The 18,467-nt window shown below is 43.0% G+C and overlaps 2 pseudogenes; one reads left to right on the top strand and one right to left on the bottom strand.

Annotated features, from left to right (window-relative positions):
• The first annotated feature begins 2,608 nt into the window (after positions 1-2,608).
• Positions 2,609-3,421, top strand: LOC107527480 (glyceraldehyde-3-phosphate dehydrogenase pseudogene; annotated as a pseudogene).
• A 9,325-nt stretch (positions 3,422-12,746) lies between these two features.
• Positions 12,747-13,275, bottom strand: LOC107527479 (NEDD8-conjugating enzyme UBE2F pseudogene; annotated as a pseudogene).
• Positions 13,276-18,467: the final 5,192 nt, after the last annotated feature.

Here is an 18,467-nt window from a genome sequence, read left to right on the forward strand (position 1 = left end):
AAAAAATGTTTAGTCCAGTGGTTCTCAAAGTGTGATACCAAAGCCAGCAACATCAGCATCACTTGGGAACTTATTAGAAATACAAGTTTTCAAGCTCCATCCAAGACCTACTGAATCAGAAACTCTGGAGGCACAGCCTAGCAATCTCTGTTTTAATAAGCCCTCCAAGAGACTCAGATATGTGCTGAAATCTTAAAATAACTTAGATGAGCTCCAACTTTCTTGACAGCTCAAAAATTCTACAGCATTGTCACCATTATCATCACCATCCTCAGTAATATATATCAAGAGAATACTCTGTGCCCTGCCACCCCGTTCTAAGTATTTCATGTATAATAATATATTTACTCATTGCAACACCCTGGGAAGTAAATTCTATTATCATCTCCACTTGGCAAATGAGGCCTGAAAGGGTCTGGTAGCTGTGGTAAAAATGCACCACTAAGAACCCTCTTAAAGTTAGGGCTTGTTCCTCCAGCTGTCAGCAACTTCAGGGTTTTCTTCAGCTATAGAGAATCAACCTGAGGATACATCCTTCCAGGGAAGCCCATAGCAAGTAACAAATCACAAAAGGGTATGAAGGCCTGATCGAATCATGGGACAACTCTGACAGGTGTGTATGCTCCAGAGTTGCCCTGGGGTGGGGGCCTGGGGGCGTAGACAAGCCTTTGTCAGGCCTGTATCACAGTATTTCTCCCTCTCGATATCTTGCTTGCTTCCCTCTCCTGTCACATGTGTTGATCCCTAAGTATCCTGCTTGCCTAACTTCTCAGGGTCTGCTTCTGGAAAACCCATTTGTGACAGTAGCTAATTGAAAGTGAGAGGCCAGTAACTGGTCGTACTGGGTTTCAAATCCAGGTAGATAAACTTTGGCTCTTAACTATTTATTATCCTGCCCTATAATTTGTTCCCCACTTGGGTTTATAAATTAATGACTCAAGTATTTGGACATGAGCTTTTGGAAATGATTAATTTTACAAATGAGAAAACTAAGGTGTGAGGAGATTGCTGTAGGTGTCCCCTGGTTGGTGGTGATCAAGCACTGATTATTCTGAGATCCTCTGACCCCCAGGGTTTCATTGGGCCATGTTGCCTACCGCCTTAAGGAAAATATTCATATATTATAATACCAGTCAGATAAGACCTTTTATCATTGTATTGGGGAACACTCCGCATAAAGACTAGGAGACATTACAACTGATAATGAGAAATACACAGGATGATAAAAGACCACTGTCAACAATTATATGCCTCCCGGCCGGGCGTGACCCAACAGTTGAGCATCGACCTAGGATCCAGGCGATTGAGGTTCGACTCCCGGTCAGGGCACATGCCTGGATTGCGGGTTCAATCCCCAGTTGGGAGCGTGCAGGAGGCAGCCGATCAATGACTCTCTCATCATTGATGTTTCAACTCTCTCCCTCTCCCTTCCTCTCTCTGAAATCAATAAAGATATGTTTTAAAAAACCAAAAACAATCATATGCCAACAAAGTGGATAACCTAGAAGAAATGCACAAATTCCTAGAAACATATACCCTACCAAGACTGAAACATAAAGAAACAGAAAATGTGAACAGATCAATAACAAGTAATACGATTGAATTGGTAATAAAAATAAAAAATAAAAGCCAAGAACCAGATGGCTGAATTCTACTAAACATTTACAGAAGAAAGAAACCAATCCTCTCAAACACTTCCCAAAAATAGAAGAGGAGGGAGCACTGCCAAACTCATTATATGAGGCCAGTATTACCCTGATGCCAAAAATACCACAAGAAAACTACAGACCAATACCCATGATGAATATAGATGCAAAAATCCTCGACAAGATACTAGCAAACTAAACCAAACAGCACTTTAAAAGGGTCATACACCACAACCAAGTGGGATTCGTATTTATAACGGAATCTTTTTCACCCCTTAAAAAGCTGGGAATCCTGCCACATGCAACAACGTAGATGAACCTGGAGGACATTTTGCTAAGTGAAATAAGCCGGTCACAAAATGACAAACACTGCACGACGGTTGCCAGATGGGAGGGGAGGTTGACGGGGTGGGTGAAAAAGGTGAAGGGATTAACAAGTTGGTTGTTATAGAATAGTCATGGGGATGCAAAATACAGCACAGGGGATATAGTCAATGATATTCCAATAAATGTGTGTGGTGTCAGATGGGTGTGAGATCTATCAGGATGATCACTTTGTAAGTTATATACTGTCTAATTGCTGCGGTGTACACCTGAAACTAATATAATAATATGTTAGCTGTAATTGAAAAATAAAAAAGATTTAAAAATGGAAAAAAGAAAGGACAAACACTGCATAGTTTCACTTATATGAGGCATTTAAACTAATCAAAGTTCATTAATCAGAGAGTGGAACGGTGATTGCCAGGGACGGGAGGAAGAGGGAAATGGGGAGTTGTTTCCAATGGGTACAGTGTTTCAGTTACACAAAATGAGTAAGTTTTAGAGATCCGCTGTACAGCAGAGTGCCTATAGTTAACAATATTGTCTTGTGCACTTAACATTTTTTGTTGCTCTCTGCCCCTCCCGTTTCACAGACAGCCCCGTCTTCCTGAGCAGCGCCAGCTGCGCCCTGAGACACCATGGTGAAGGTTGGAGTGAATGGATTTGACAGTATTGGGCACCTGGTCACCAGGACTACTTTTAACTTTGGCAAAGTGGATCTTGTTGCCATAAATGACCCCTTAATTGACCTCAACTACACGGTAAGTTCAAAGGCACCGTCAAGGCTGAGAACAGAAAGCTTGTCATCAATGGAAAGTCCATCTCCGTCTTCCAGAAATGAGATCCCACCAACATCAAACGGGGTGATGCTGGTGCTGAATATGTTCTGATGCCCACTGGTGTCTTTACTACCACGGAGAAGGCTGGGGCTCCCTTGAAGGGTGGAGCCAAGAAGGTCATCATCTCTGCCCTTTCTATGGATGCCCCCCCTGGTTGTGATGGGTGTGAACCATGAAAAGGATGACAACTCCCTCAAGATTGTCAGCAATGCCTCCTGCACCACAAACTGCTTGGCTCCTCTGGCCAAGGTCATCATGACAACGGTGGCATCGTGGAGGGACTCATGATCACAGTCCATGCCATCACTGCCACCCAGAAGACTGTGGATGGCCCCTCAGGGAAGCTGTGGCATGATGGCTGAGAGGCTGCTCAGAAGAACATCATCCCTGATTCTACTGGCACTGCTAAGGCTCAAGGGCACCCTGGGCTATACTGAGGACCAGGTTGTCTCCAGCGACTTTAACAGTGACACCCACTCTTTCACCTTTGATGATGGTGCTGGTATTGCCCTCAGTGACCACTTTGTCAAGCTCATTGCATGGTATGACAATGAATTTGGCTACAGCAACAGGGTGGTGGACCTCATGTTCCACGTGGCCTCCAAGGTGTAAGAGCCCCCCCGAGCCACTAGCCTCAGCAAGAATAAGAGGGGCCCTCAGCTGCTGGGGACTCCTTGCCCCAATCAATCCTCCAACACACTAAGAATCTCCTGAGCACCAAAGTTTCCATCCCAGATCCCCTAAAGAAGGGGAGAGGCTTAGGGAGCCCTTGTCATACACCATCAATAAAGTTAACTGTATTCAGACACACACACACCCAAAATATTTGCTAACGGGGTAAATCTCATGTTAAATGTTCTTACTACTAAAAAATAAAAGGAGCTGGGGAAATTTCTGGAGATGATGTTTCTTACTTGATTGTGGTGCTGGTTCTTAGGTGAGTGCATATGTCAAAACTCATCAAATATTACATATTATATAAGTGCAGTATTTTGCATATCAATTATACTTTAATAAAACTGTTTGAAAAACCTGGGGTGTGATTTCTGGTTATACATGAAGAAAAGAAATAAAAAAATTTAAAGCAAGAAGTCATCACCAAAAAAGAACCCTCACTGGGAAGAAACTCCCAAAAATGTCCTGACCAGGGTAAATCTTTTAATGCAATGATGCTCAATATTGGCTTTTCATTGGAATTACTGGAAATTCTAGTAATTGCAGCCATTTAACTGGCTCAGGGTACAGTCTGGATATTGAGGTTGTTTTTTTTAAAGCTCTCCAGGTGATTCTAATATCCAGTGAAGATTGGGAAATACTGCTTCAGGGTAAACTCAATTCTCATTACACAGCCAATAGTTCCTTATAGCAAAAAGCACTTGTGTGCGATAAATTTGGAAAGACATTTAAATATTTCATTTCATAAAGTGAGTTACTTGATAGGTAGCATACAAGAGATTTGTCCCAATAGAAATAAGATACAAAAATAAAAGTGCAGCCCAGCCAGCATGGCTCAGTGGTTGAGCGTTGACCCATGAACCAGGAAATCACAGCTCCATTCCTGGTCAGGGCACATGCTCCAGTTGCAGGCTCAATCCCCAGTAGGGGGCGTGCAGGAGAGAGCAGATCAATGACTCACATCATTGATGTTTCTCTCTCTCGCTCCCTCTCTCATCCTCTCTCTGAAATCAATAATATATATATATTTCAAAAAAACGAAAGTGCATTTCTATTGTAAAATGTTGGCACACAAATTTTACTCACTTTTTTTCTCTCTCTCCCACCCCAAATTCAGCCTCGTTTGGATAACAACACCAAAGCTACTGTTAGTCAGCCTGAGAATCATTCAGATACCCTAGGCTTTTGACTCCATCCTAATAGTAAAACAGATAACTGTGTAGAACTTTATGCATCACACAGAAATTCAAAGACATTACCATATTTAATAACTGCAGATGAAACTCGTTGTGGTTGCTGTGAGTAGTCATGACTATTATACAGAACTAGAGAGGCTTAGTAACTTGCCCAATGTCACTGCTCTCTTCCCTGTCTCTGAAATACCTCAGGAAAAAATTCTCTAGTAGCCATCAAGGACTATAAAAAAGAAAACTACTGACAGCGTAGAAATGAAATGATGATAGATAGATGACAGATGATAGATAGATAGATAGATAGATAGATAGATAGATAGATAGATGATAGATAGATAGATAGATATAGATAGAGATAGATAGATAGATAGATGATAGATAGATAGATAGATAGATAGATAGATAGATAGATAGATAGATAGATAGAGATAGATAGATAGAGATTTTTTAAAGAGAGAGGGAGAAGGAGAGAGAGAGAAATGGTGGCCTAAATTGAACCAGAAACCTTTTGGTGCAGGGGAAGATGGCCAACGAACTGAGCCACACTGGCCAGAGGTAGAAATGAAATTTTTGTAGTGAGTATAGGCAGAACCCAGCTGGGTAGAGGTGAAGCAATTTCACCACAGAAGAGAAACAGTGTTGATGAGGCTGTTTCTCAGTCCTAGAGAAGCAGAATTCCTCAGAACCAACCCCAGTAAAACACAGTGTCATAATAGGCAAGATAGAAGTCAACAGTTTTGTCTCACTGGATTCTTTTCTCTGTCACTAAACAAGAACATGAGCTCAGAACAATCTCACGGTGTACTATTCAAGCACATGCCCAAGGTAAGTGACAAAATATTTGCACACCCATTACTCATTTAACAGCTTTATTCAATAAGTATTTATTGAATATCTGCTAGGTACAAAGTATTAGAGGACACTCAATGGGAAGAGATAGAAATATTAATTAAATTCTGATCCTTAAATGAGTTTACAGCCTCATAGCGAACATAAGGCAACAGAGAAAATGCAATCAATGAATATAGATTAGAGAAACTATATCTGTATATACAGATGACAAATGCAGTCTTGGTGAGAATAAGAAAAAAGAGGCTAGTTCACTAAAAAGCCAAACTGCCAAAGGATCAACTCCCCGACACCCGTAAATGAGCTCACCATTGTGGAGGAGTAGGATTTGGACTTGAAAAAGACATTGAAGAGTAGATAGAGTGGGGCTCGCTAGGAATTCCTGGCCTAGGGAATCAATGAGAAAGGGAATACTTAAAAGCTGTGGGACATTTACACCATGGAATACTACGCAGCTGTGAAGAAGAAGGATCTTGTACCCTTTGGGACAGCATGGATGGACCTGGAGAATATTATGCTAAGTGAAATAAACCAGGCAGAGAGACAAATATCGCATGATCTCACTTATATGTGGAATCTAAAGAACATAATAAACTGGTGAACAAAATAGATTTCGTGACATAGAGGCATGGAACAGATTGAGGGATCTCAGAGGGAAGGTGGGGGTGGGTGGGGAGAGATTAACCTAAGAAGTTATATGCATAACCCATGGACACAGACAATAGTGTGGTGAAGGCCTGGGGTGGGGGATGGGTGCAGGGTGGAAGGGGCCAAGGGGGAAAAAAGGGGCCATCTGTACTATTTTCAACAATAAAGATAAATAAATAAAAGAATAATGTTACTTGGGGCATGCATGACAAACAAGGTATTATTTTTGCTTGGCTAGAGCCAAAAATGTTTAAAGGGGAATAAGAGAAAATAAAAAGAGTTATAAAATGAGCTCATATAGAATAAATGTATCTGGCTAAATCTTCTGATCATTAGACAAGGTCCATTTTTTCCAGCAGGGAAGTGACATGGCCAGAGCTCTGCTTCCAGAAGTTTATAATGACTGCAAGGACAGGTTGGAAAGGAAGCGCAGACAGGAGGTTACCGCAGATGTAACAAAGACCTAAAGGTGATCGGTAACATGCGCGTGGAAGTAGATACTTCAGCCGAGGAGCCAGACCCACCAGTTCACAGGGGGTGTGTTGAAGACCAAGATTAGGCAGAAGAGCAGGGTCAGAGTAAGGACAACCTGAGGGGGCAAGCGAAGACGAGGTGTTCAGGCCCTCCACCGCCGAGCTCCGGCTTTAGATAAACCCTGGACCTCTCAAGGGTCTCAAAACCCTCACTCACTAAAAGAAAGCAGTGAATTAGCAGGAATGTTCACACAGTCTCCCACTTTGCAATCTTATGACTTAATATAATTGGCCAAGAGAAAGCCACTGTAGATTCCTGAGCAGGGAAACAGTAAGATGAAAGGGACTGTTTAAAAACATGAGCCTGTCAGCAAATATCTATTATAGGTGTTACTGTGATAATACTCTCGGCACAGCGCCTTCCATCCCGGGGTCGTATTTTAGATTCTTAGGGAAGCCTTTGATATACACCCACCGCGAAGCATCCATCACTGCTGAAGACAGGCAGTGTGTTTCTCCCTTAGGGAGCATAATGATATAATTGCAAAGCGGATGCAGATGAGCGTTTCAAAAGAGGCACTTACCGAGGTGAAATATGGAGCCACGCCCATGGACTGTTCAACAGGCTGAGACTCAGCTGCTCTCCCTTCTCCAAGGCGCCCGCGAGCTTCGCTCTGTGCCAGGCACGGCTGGGTGAGGGCACGGCGGCCAGAGAAACGCATGTAGGCTCCTCCTTCATGAAGCTGGCAATCTAAGAGGGCCCAACAAACATGCAGGCCCAAACTGCATGTAGGCTCCTCCTTCATGAAGCTGGCAATCTAAGAGGGCCAAACAAACATGCATGTCCAAGCTGCATCTAGGCTCCTCCTTCATGAAGCTGGCAATCTAAGAGGGCCAAACAAACATGCAGGCCCAAACTGCATGTAGGCTCCTCCTTCATGAAGCTGGCAATCTAAGAGGGCCAAACAAACATGCATGTCCAAGCTGCATCTAGGCTCCTCCTTCATGAAGCTGGCAATCTAAGAGGGCCAAACAAACATGCATGTCCAAGCTGCATGTAGGCTCCTCCTTCATGAAGCTCGCAATCTAAGAGGGCCAAACAAACATGCATGTCCAAGCTGCATGTAGGCTCCTCCTTCATGAAGCTGACAATCTAAGAGGGCCCAACAAACATGCAGGCCCAAACTGCCGGCAGTACCACGAAGACAATGAAGGCTGGGGAGATGAGCAGTCCGTGGGCCTGGTTTAGAGTGGGAGGGAGGAAGAAGTGACGGGCCTTCTGGGAGAGAGAAATATTTAAGCTGAGGCCGGAGGGTGAGAAGCCAGCTAAGCCAAAATTAGAGCGACTATTTGCGGGTGGGGGGGTCACCCTTCCTTTTTCTTGTTGTAAGAGGATAGTGAAGACTGAGGCCAGGCCCTGGGTCAGATGTGCTTTTCCCTTATTTGCCGCAGTGTGTCCTTGAGGCAGCTTCTAGCACAGGTGAGGCCGCCCAAAGCACATTGCAAGGGAGGGGTGAGGAGCTGATTGACTACAGGAGCCCAGCTAGCGGGTCAACCCAGGGTCCCATCCTCTGCCGGTCCCTACAGAACCCCTCTCTTACTTATCCTCCCAACATCACCGGGAAGGTACCAGGACCTTGGAATATTATTTTTATCCCTTCCTTAAAATGCCAAAAGTAAAAGTACCTGGAATATTTGTAGATCAACTGTTTAAATATTATATAATATAGATATTGGAAGTTTCCCTTTTCCACGACCCTTTCCCTGACATTCAATCTTATTTGCACGACTCTCTTACTCCTGGAAAGGGGAAATGCATTAAGTATTTCCTTCTCAATTTTTCCCTGTTTCCTCGGACCTGATTTTTTTTTTTTGGCAAATAACTTTTCACATCACATTTCAAATGTCAAAATTCCCAGTATGTTTATACTTAAGATGTGTATATAATATCACCTGTTTTCACAAAGGAAGAAAAGCTACCACAATTTTTTTTAATGTTTTATTATCAGCCCAGTGTTTTCCTCACAAGGGTTTCAGAATGAAAAAAACTGTGAACAGATTCTGAGCTGATAAAAGGCTTACTTAGACTGACAGGAAGATTACTGGTGAGCAGCAACCAGACATCTGAGGCTGATCAATTTCTTCTGGGATTAACTGTTCTTAGTATATATGTACAATATTTACACTTCAAATTGTATTCAGGTTAGTAGAGTTTAAACAAGTGCTATATTGTGATAATGTGTTTGGGAAAGAAATAGAAATAAGAATATCTTAGTGTAATAAATGGCTGAGTACCTAGCCTTTACGTGATAAAAAAAGTCAACATAACTAAGAGTTAAGTGCAATGAATGAATGAGATAAAAGCACTAGAAATACATTCTATGATTAATATACTTAATAAGAACACTCAAAGATGCAAGGAATAGAAAAATTTAATAAACTATCAGCATGTGAAAGAACAATATGCAAATAGGGATGGGCATTTGTTGTCTATTATCACAGCGGGGGAAATGAGACAGAACAGGCTTAAAAATCATTAGAAAAAATGGGTTAAGAAAGGAACCAAAGTAAATTGATTAATGTCAGAATAATTTTAATGCTAATAAGCATGTAAGTGCACAATGTTCTTTCTACGTGATCTTTCAAATATTTCTCCAAATTAGTCTCCTCTTAAATTATCATTGTCCAAAATAAACCTAAAATTTACTGCAACTTCCCCTATCCCACATTCTCACTTATTATGCTAACCAAGCAAAACTGCTTTAATTTTTTTCCCAGGAGGATGGGACTTCTTAAGTGTTTTTTGTGATATATGTATGTTACTTTGAGAATCGCAGGTCCCTCTGAGGGGAAAGTTTGCATTACAAAGAGCTCCAGGGTGGAGCTGGAAGTCTGCAGTCGTGGGGTTCATCCCAGCAATCAGGACGGCACCAGGAAATCATCTGCAGTTTTGGGGAGTTACCACCAGAGGGGGAGTGAGAGCCATAAAAGAGCAGATCCAGCGCCAACTTATTTGTTACTAATAGTTGACACCCGGTGGCTGCGGTTCAGGGGCTAAACTGTCCTCCCCTGCGTCCAGGGGTCGCAGGCCCGGTTCTCAGTCAGAGCACAGGCCGAAGGTCTGTTTACCTTACTTATGCATGTGCTTTTGAGATATAGATGTTTAATTATAATTCAATAGTGTGTATAAGTAAGGTGTGAAGAAAACACCCATGTGCCCTCCTTAATTTAAGAACTAAGACATAACTAAAACAGAATGTCACAACCCCCCTGGACAGTCGTCATCAGCTTTCCTCGCCTCAGGGATAAACGCCGAATTGGGTGTTTCTCATTTCATGTCTTTTTTTTGTACTTTTGATGATGCTTTTTGATGAAGAAAGTTTTTATTTTGCTTTAGTAATTATGTTTATCAACCTTTTCTTTGTCCCTTTTGTTCGATTATTCTTTTAAATTCCTCAATATCCTGAGGACATAGTCTCTCCTTCATTTTCTTTTTTAATTTTTAAAGTTTTGTTTTTCATATTTATTTTTAACCCACATGAAAATTATATTTGTTTATGGTGTAAAATAGAGAGCTAATTGTTTTCCATACAGAGTATTACCTGAGGACCATATTTGAATTATCTGTAAATGTTCAATTCAACTGTACTGTATTATCAAGGTCCCATATAAATGTATGGGTCTGTTTATAGACTCTATTCTGTTCTGTAAGTCTGTGTCTACTCTTACTCCAATAACACATTGTTTCATGTACCTCAAATTTATACCAAGTCACCACACTTCGTTTTTTTACTTCAACTTTGGTTTGTCTGTTTTTAGTTATGAGCTTCTGTATTAATTTAATTTGAAATATTTTCAGCATACATGCTTTGTATACATTCTTGTAATTTCAATATCCCTAGTCTTTGCATGTGTCTTATGTGCCTTAGTCTACACAGTGTGACTCTTGCTCATGTTGGCTTGTTTCCTCACACGTCCTAAGATTTGCTATATTTTTTATGAGCTCCAATTTAGTTAAGCTTTAAATTTGGAAATCCTGAATTGAGTGAATTGAAATGCTTTGTCTTGCTTTCTGCCAAGTGCTAGGGAGTACCTACCAACCTGAAAACATTTCCACTTGCTTTCTTGCACTGGCTTTCTTAGCCTGGAACTATGCTGAAATTCAAATCCTAGGACTACATGAGAGTAACACTGTGGTGCAAAACACTACAGAAGACTTTCTTAAAATTTTATTTTTATTGTTGAAAGTATTACAGATGTCCCCTTTCCAGAAGAAATATTAATATTATGATTTTTTTTTTAAATCCAGTATCAGCAGACAAAGATTGATTTTCTTTCTTGATGGTTCACTTTACCAGCACACAGATTTTTCTAAATTCAACTTAAAAAAAAAAAATTTTTTTTAATGATACTGATTTTAGAGAGAGTAAGTGAGAAAAAAAAGAGAAAAAAGTGATGGGCAGCAACCGGGGTATGTGCTCTGGCTGGGAATTGAACCCAAAAGCCTAGCCAGTCCTTCAGGGCATGCAAAGGTGGTCCAACCAATAGAGCCACACCATGGCTGAGGGCATGGAGTCATCTTTTTGACTAAAGACCTGGTTTAATGGGAGTGGGGGGAGGGCGAAATCTCAGATTCAGCTCACTCACTTTGTCAGGTTGAAATTCTATTCTTCTGGAGCTTTTAACCAGCAAAGCTCTCTAGGTCTCTGAATGAGACCTAGCTCAGGTCAACCCAGGCTGCTGTGTTGGCTACCACACTGGTTTCAGCTCTGTTTTGTTTTTGAAGGTTGATGATCTTTTTTGTTGTTGTTGCCTGTTTATTTGTTCATTAAAGACTTCACTTACTCTCTTCTAGGCCCAGCAACACATGTAAAAGTATGTTTTCTCTTATTTATTTAACATTTGTGTGTTTCGACCTGGGAGTGTATTTCAGAATGTCCATTCTTGTTAAACTGCTGGAAATGGAAATGTCAAGAGTTTGTTTTTAATTTACATCTGTATCAGGATTACTTGTGGATTTACAAATAACCTGCGGATAAACATTTGTGGTTTCTTCCCCTTGGTTAACTTTTAAACAAATCTTTTTTTTAAATCAGAGTAAGGCAGGCACACTGTACAGACAGCTACCAGATCAACAATATTGCAACAGGTAGCTACTTTTTTTTTTTTAATGCTCACCTGAGGATATTTTTTCCCTTGCTTTTCAGAGAGAGTGGAAGAGAGAGAGAGAGAGAGAGAGAGAGAGAAACATCAATGCGTGATTGGTTGCCTCCCGCAGGTGGCCTGACCAGGGCAGGGGATAGGGCCTGAAACCCAAGGTAGGTGCCCTTGGCCCAAATAGAAACCGAGGCCCTTCAGTCGAAGGGCTGACGCTCTAACCATTGTGCCAAACCAGCTAGGGCTGCAGCAGGTGGCTACTGTGGCCAGAGGCAACTATAGGGGTCTGGACAATAATAAGGGGGAAAATAAAATATGGTCTCATGTGGAAAGAGCCTAATGGGTTGTTATTTTATTAATAGAAAAAAAAATAATTAAAGCATTAAATTGTACAAATTACAAATCTGTTCCAAAATATGCTTACATTAAATAAAATAAGCATTTCAGTACGAGATCTACAGTGAATGGCTGCACCCTGGGAAGCCTCACAGCACAGGCAGGCCGGGCTGGTGGAGGGGCTGAGAGGCTGAGCGAGCCGGCGAGCACCGTTTGCGGGGCTCCTGCCCACCGCCAGCTGCCCCGGTCCCTGGCCTCCCTGTGTGGGTAGTGGCTTCGGGGAAGGCAAGAAGCGAGCTCAGATTCTGAGTTCACTATCGCTCCTCGAGCACCTCCTCAGCCTCTACAGTGCAGGTTCAGCCAAGTAAACGCGCCAGGGTAAGCAGGCAATTCCACAGAGCCCCAACGCGTCTGCCCTGCGTTTACATGGAACCCTCCTGGGATGGGCGGCCGTGGGGAGGCTCCTCTGCAGGACATGTCACCGCACCCGGCAGAGCCAGTGGGCCTGAGGGGCAAGGACTAGGGTAGGGGCAGAGGGAGGACTGGGGTGCCCCCCTCGGAGCTGGACACGGCCCTGGAGCACAGCCCGCGCCGGTCTCCCGCCTGTCACCTGGCCCCCCGCTTAATGTAGTCTCCACGTTCCTCCGAAGTTCTCCTGGTCCCCCGGTGGTGCTCTCGGGCCTCGATATTCGGTGGGTCATCGCAGTTCAGAAGGTGGGTAAACAAAGAGGCTCATCCCCAAACAGTATCTTTGAATGTCCTCGTGGGCGCCCAGCCAGTGCCGTGGATCCACTGTTCTCTCAGTAAACTCGGATGTGTCTCGCCGGTCTCTGTGAGGCTGGGGTGCCAGACCCTGGTCAAGCAGTTCCCATCAGGAATTTCCGTTTCAAACTGAAATTTCCCACCCTGGTAGGAGCCTTCATCTGGGGTTACAGGTTGGCCGAAAGCATCGAAGCTTGTTTGGACTGGGAAAATGCACTTTACATGTACAGGGCGAGCTGGCTTCAAGTTCTGCTGCCCCTTTAAGGAGCAGCCTGTCTCACAGGCACTGCCCAGGGTGGGCCGAGGCTGTGGCTGACCCCCGGGGCCCGCTGAGACGGTCCTCCGGCGTCAGCGTGCTCACCAGCGTGGGCATGGCTGCTGCCTTTACCCTGGGCACCTGGGCACAGGCGAGGCGGGCGGTGCCCACCATGCCCGGCTGGCCAGCGGCAGCGAGATGCCGCCCCTCGCAGCCGCAGGGCTCAAGGCGGCCCAGCCTCATAGGTTTTTAATTTTTTATTTTGCTTCTTGGTTTGTTTCGTTCATTCGATTCCACGTGAGTGGGGTCAGGGGGTGCCTGTCTTTCTGGCTGGCTTATTTCCCTTGGTGTGGTGCTTTGCAGATCCATGCATGCTGTTGTAGGACGACTTATTTCAAAAGGGGAAAAGTTTCTCTCATATTTGCTTTTACAATTACTTCAGTCTTAGGGCCAACTCAGCTGATTCTCCTTGAAAGTTGTTGTTCTGAAACATAAATGTGAGCACCTACAACAAGCACCACAGGATCCTTCAAAAAATTAAAAATGGAACTGCCTTATGACCCAGTGATTCTGAAACCGGACAACAAACGGGTCTGGGCTGCTTGTCACTACTTGAGCGAATTAAGCAGAGACAGGGCTGAATCATATATGAGCATTTATTGCAATAATGCTGGCACTATGGGAGAGCAGCAGGTCACCCGCATAAAACCTGCTGTGCCACCCCCTCCCCCCCATAAGGTAGCTGCTTGTATTGGGTAGAAGGACAAAGATTACTTGGGGAAAAAGGAATAAGAATGGGTATAATGGTTACCGGAAATGCAGGTTGGGGGGTTGCAAAGGGTGGGCACCTCCAGGACCCCTGTTTCAGCAACAAAGTTGTTAATCTTTCCATGATGAGAGGCAGTTAAGGAGAATGAACGGAATTCTGAATGTCCCGGGGCGTTGAACTCTCAGCCAGGTTAGAAGGTGCTTTCTCTAACCGGAACAGGACAATCATGGTTAACAGAGCATGATTAATATTTCTGTCCTTAACATTTCCACTTCTGGGAATATACCCAAAGAAACCTGAAACACTAGTTCAAACAAATATATGCATCCCTGTGTTCATAAGTACATGCTACTGTAATAAAATTGCCTTTAATCACTTAATAAGCCTAACCTTGACTCAAGCAGTGGATGCCTATAAACATAATGAATGAAAAAAGCTAGTATTTTTATAACAGTATCATTTATAGCTTATCAATAGTATATTGTTAAACAAAACAAAAAGCCCAATGGAGAATGTTATCTTCATACATATCATTCACTAGCAAATGATGGAGGCTGTCGGAATTTACCAACCACAATTATGACATATAGTCCAAAGAATGCAGTAACCTCCTCATGTTAATTAATTGCTCTTTTCTTTTCAAAATCCATTGTGTTGACTGATTGAACACTAATTCAAGTAGAGTGTCCCAGAAAAAAAGCACTTGGACTCCCTCTCTGGAGTCTGGCTGGCAGCTCTGAGCACTGCCAGTAATGTCCCAACTCGCCCTGACTTCGTGTCCCCTTCCAGGGGCCTCACATCCTGCACACGGCTTCACCAACAGCAGCCTGAACGCAGCCTGGAACTGAGTGTTTGTGTTTTGCCAGGGCCTTTTGAACAGTGGTGTCCCAATGAAGTGCTAGATATTATTTATGCAAGAATGAGCTTTTTTTTTTTTTTTTTTTTTAACAATAATATCCTGTCAGAAATTTCTAACTGCTTTGTAACTGCATGACTTAACCTGGTGATAAAAGCAGTTGTTAAGTCTACCTTTTCAAAAAAAAAAAAAAGGCAGTCCAAGTAGATGAGTGGATAAAAAAGCTGTGGTACATTTACACAATGGAATACTACTCAGCTGTAGAAAAGAAGGAAATCTTTTTCTTTTTCTTTTAATCCTCACCAGGGGATATTTTTTTCCATTGCTTTTTCAGAGAGAGTGGAAGGGAAAAAGGAAAAAGAAACATCAATGTGAGAGAGACACATCGATTGGTTGCGTCCCCCAGGCACCCTAAACCAGGGCTGGGGATCGAACCTGCAACCGAGGTACGTGCCCTTGGCCAGAATCAAGCCCGGGACCCTTCAGTCCTCTGGCCGATGCTCTAACCACTGAGAAAACCGGCTAGGGTGAAATCGTACCTTTTTCAACAGCATGGATGGACCTGGAGATTATGCTGCTAAGTGAATAAGCCAGTTAGAGAAAGAGAAGAATCATATGATTTCACTTATATGGGAAATTTAATGAACAAAATAAACTAACAAAGTGGAGACAGAGTCATAGATACAGAGAACAGACTGACTGAGAGTTGTCAGAGGGGAGGAGAGAGGGGGGCTGGGTGAAAAAGGTGAGGGATTAAGAAAAAAAACCTCGCCTGGCCAGTGTGGAGCAGTGGTTGAGCATCAACCCAGGTCACAGTTCAATTCCTGGTCAGGGCACATGTTGGGGTTTTGGCTCGATCCCCAGTAGGGGGCGTGCAGGAAGCAGCCAATCAATGATTCTCTCTCATCATCGATGTTTCTCTCTCTCTCCCTCTCCCTTCCTCTCTCAAAAATCAATAAAAACATTTTTAAAAAAATTTAAAACACCCTGCCCTAGCCGGTGTCTGCAGCTTCTCAGGTGCAGATACCCTCAAATGTAGAGACCACGAGGAAGGTTCCTAACCACTGCAACCTGATCACGTACCAGTAACCTTCCCCTTCACCTACTGACTCCTCAAGTAGAGATGCCATATAATGCACACTCACCCCCAGGTCCCACCCACTCCCTGGTGATCCTGTTCCCTCCACGAGTGGATGCATATTTCTACCTCACACCGTTAAGCAACTTCCTGTGGGCTGGAGCCTGTGCGGAGTTCTCTATTAATGGGTTCCCAACGCCAGAATGCATGATGCTCCTCTGGCTCTCAAGGACAGTCCTGGAAACTGGCCATGTGACCAAACCACACACCGATCACTGCCTTTATTGAAGGCAATTCAGGGCCTGCTATGCTGTAGGGACAAAGCACTTTCTCCGGTTGAGCACTAGAGGGTGCCCTGTGCACGTGTATAGGAGGCCTGGGCCCATAAATTTGAGTGGATTCACCTGAAATCGCTCAAGTAGAGAGACACAGGCAAAATTCTACCTTTATATTCACTGTTAACTAATAGTCTTTCATCAACTGAAAATAGCTCCTTGTTCATTTTACTCTGACCAGGGATGCGGAGGGCAAACCGTCAAACCATTCTGTCGTTGCAACAGTCTCTCAGCACCCAAGATGATGGGGTGTGGTCGTGGGAACACTGTTGGTGCCTCGGTCACTAGTAGGAAAAGCGAAGAATGAGGAGGAAAGTGGTCTTCGGTTCAGTTCTGCCTTTCAAATCTCACACAGGTACACCTAACTCACATCCAGAATGCTAGCTGCATCTTCATTTAGAGAAAGTAGATATTAGCCTCCAATATCCAGCTAGGAGTCTGGGTGATGTTTGAACAGGTAGCTCCCTAGCAACTTACCCAAGGTCACACAGCTGGCAACTGGTGGAGCCAGGATTCAAAGCCAGCGTGGGTTCTGAGCTCTTCTCTTACTGTCATCTTATGTGGTCTCAAACAAACGATGTTGTTATAAGATGATCGAATTAATGATGAGGGTTGTTTTGTGGGGTTTTGTGGGGTTTTTTTTGACAGGTAGAAATGAAGATGTCTTAACTAGGTTCTCCAGAAAGCAGAGCCTGAAGCAGAAAAGTCCTTGAGCACGATTATCTTACTTTATTCAAGAGCAGAAGTGAGGGACCAGAGGAGGGAAAGAGAAGGAAGGAAGGAAGGAAGGAAGGAAGGAAGGAAGGAAGGAAGGAAGGAAGGAAGGAAGGAAGGAAGGAAGGAAGGAAGGAAGGAAGGAAGGAAGGAAGGAAGGAAGGAAGGAAGGAAGGAAGGAAGGAAGGAAGGAGAGCCAGCACAAGGATGTTTCTGAGCCGGCCATGGCTAGGTGCCGGATCTGAGGAACAAAATGCATCTTAGGTCAGTGGTTATCTTGTGGAATTGGAAAGGGGGTTCTTGTCCCCCACAGGTCAAAGGTTCACCCCCAGGATGTGAACCCCACCACCACGTCCCAGTTGCACATGGGTCTCTAGGAGACTGCAGTGTGATACAGGAAATTAATAGTGGCAGTTGAATTAGTATAATTTTTGTGGAGGGTGATTTTAAAATAGCTAGCAAGGTTTAAAAACACACCCCTCTCCTCCATCAAGTCTACTTGTAATTTTTAATAGAATACACTTACAAACATGGAGAAGGTCAAGAAATAAGCTTCTTCACTACAGTGCTGTTTGTAACAAGAAAGGATTTGAATCACCCCATGTATTCATCAACAGGTACCCTGCTCGATAATTTCAGGTACATCCATAAATGAAACAGTTAACCAACCCCAAAGCCCCTATTAATGAATCTAATGTGTTTTTCCTCTAAACATTAAACATTTTAAAACTGTAAGCCAATTCTGCATTAAAATAAATAAGGAAATGGGCAGTTTTTCAACTACCAGTCATAGCGAAAAATTGAAACTCCACCAGATCTGCTGAAGTGGAAAAGCATATACCAGAGTTGACTGTTTTCATCCTCTGGAGCACAAACCTCCCATGCGTTTTTCTCTGAGGAAGAGTGGGAGCCACGGTCCTGAGAGTCTTTGCTTCAAACTGAGGTTTAAGTGCATTTGTTCCTGATAATACAAAACAGAGACTTCATAAAGCTTTACTGAAATGGTTTGCAGAGAAAGGGCCATCCCTAGGGCAGCACAGAGTGAGAGAAAGCTCACTAGGAATTAAAAAAATAAATCAAAAGATGCTTGTTATATGCAGAAAATGGAGGCTGAGGCAACAGGTGCCACTTTCCAAGGTGAAGTACAAGACCTCGAGGCAGGATTTTCAGTGGAAGTGCTCACCCAAATCAGGGGTATAATATGGCAGAGCGGAAGGCTAGAGAGTTTTGTTTTGTGAAAAAAAGACATGGTTTAGAAAGGGATATGCTGGTAAACTATAATTCTATCCCAAGGGAGAGGGGTTGATAGTACATAATAAATACTTATACACATATGTTATTACTTTAACATAAAAATATGAAAATGGGTTTTTTGAAATTATTTGCTTTATTTATTTTTCTGTTACACAAATGTTAAATTATAAATTATTAAAAGAAAATAACAATAAGACAGTCAATAGTGGCAATAAGTAGAAATTAATAATAGCACTAATTAAAAAATAGTGTGCCTGAGAAAACCATAATTTTGTTTCTTTCTGTCCTCTGATAAAGCAATTT

Source organism: Miniopterus natalensis, chromosome 4, assembly GCF_054644295.1.
Source record: "Miniopterus natalensis isolate mMinNat1 chromosome 4, mMinNat1.hap1, whole genome shotgun sequence".
In the NCBI taxonomy this organism is placed as follows: Eukaryota; Metazoa; Chordata; class Mammalia; order Chiroptera; family Miniopteridae; genus Miniopterus; species Miniopterus natalensis.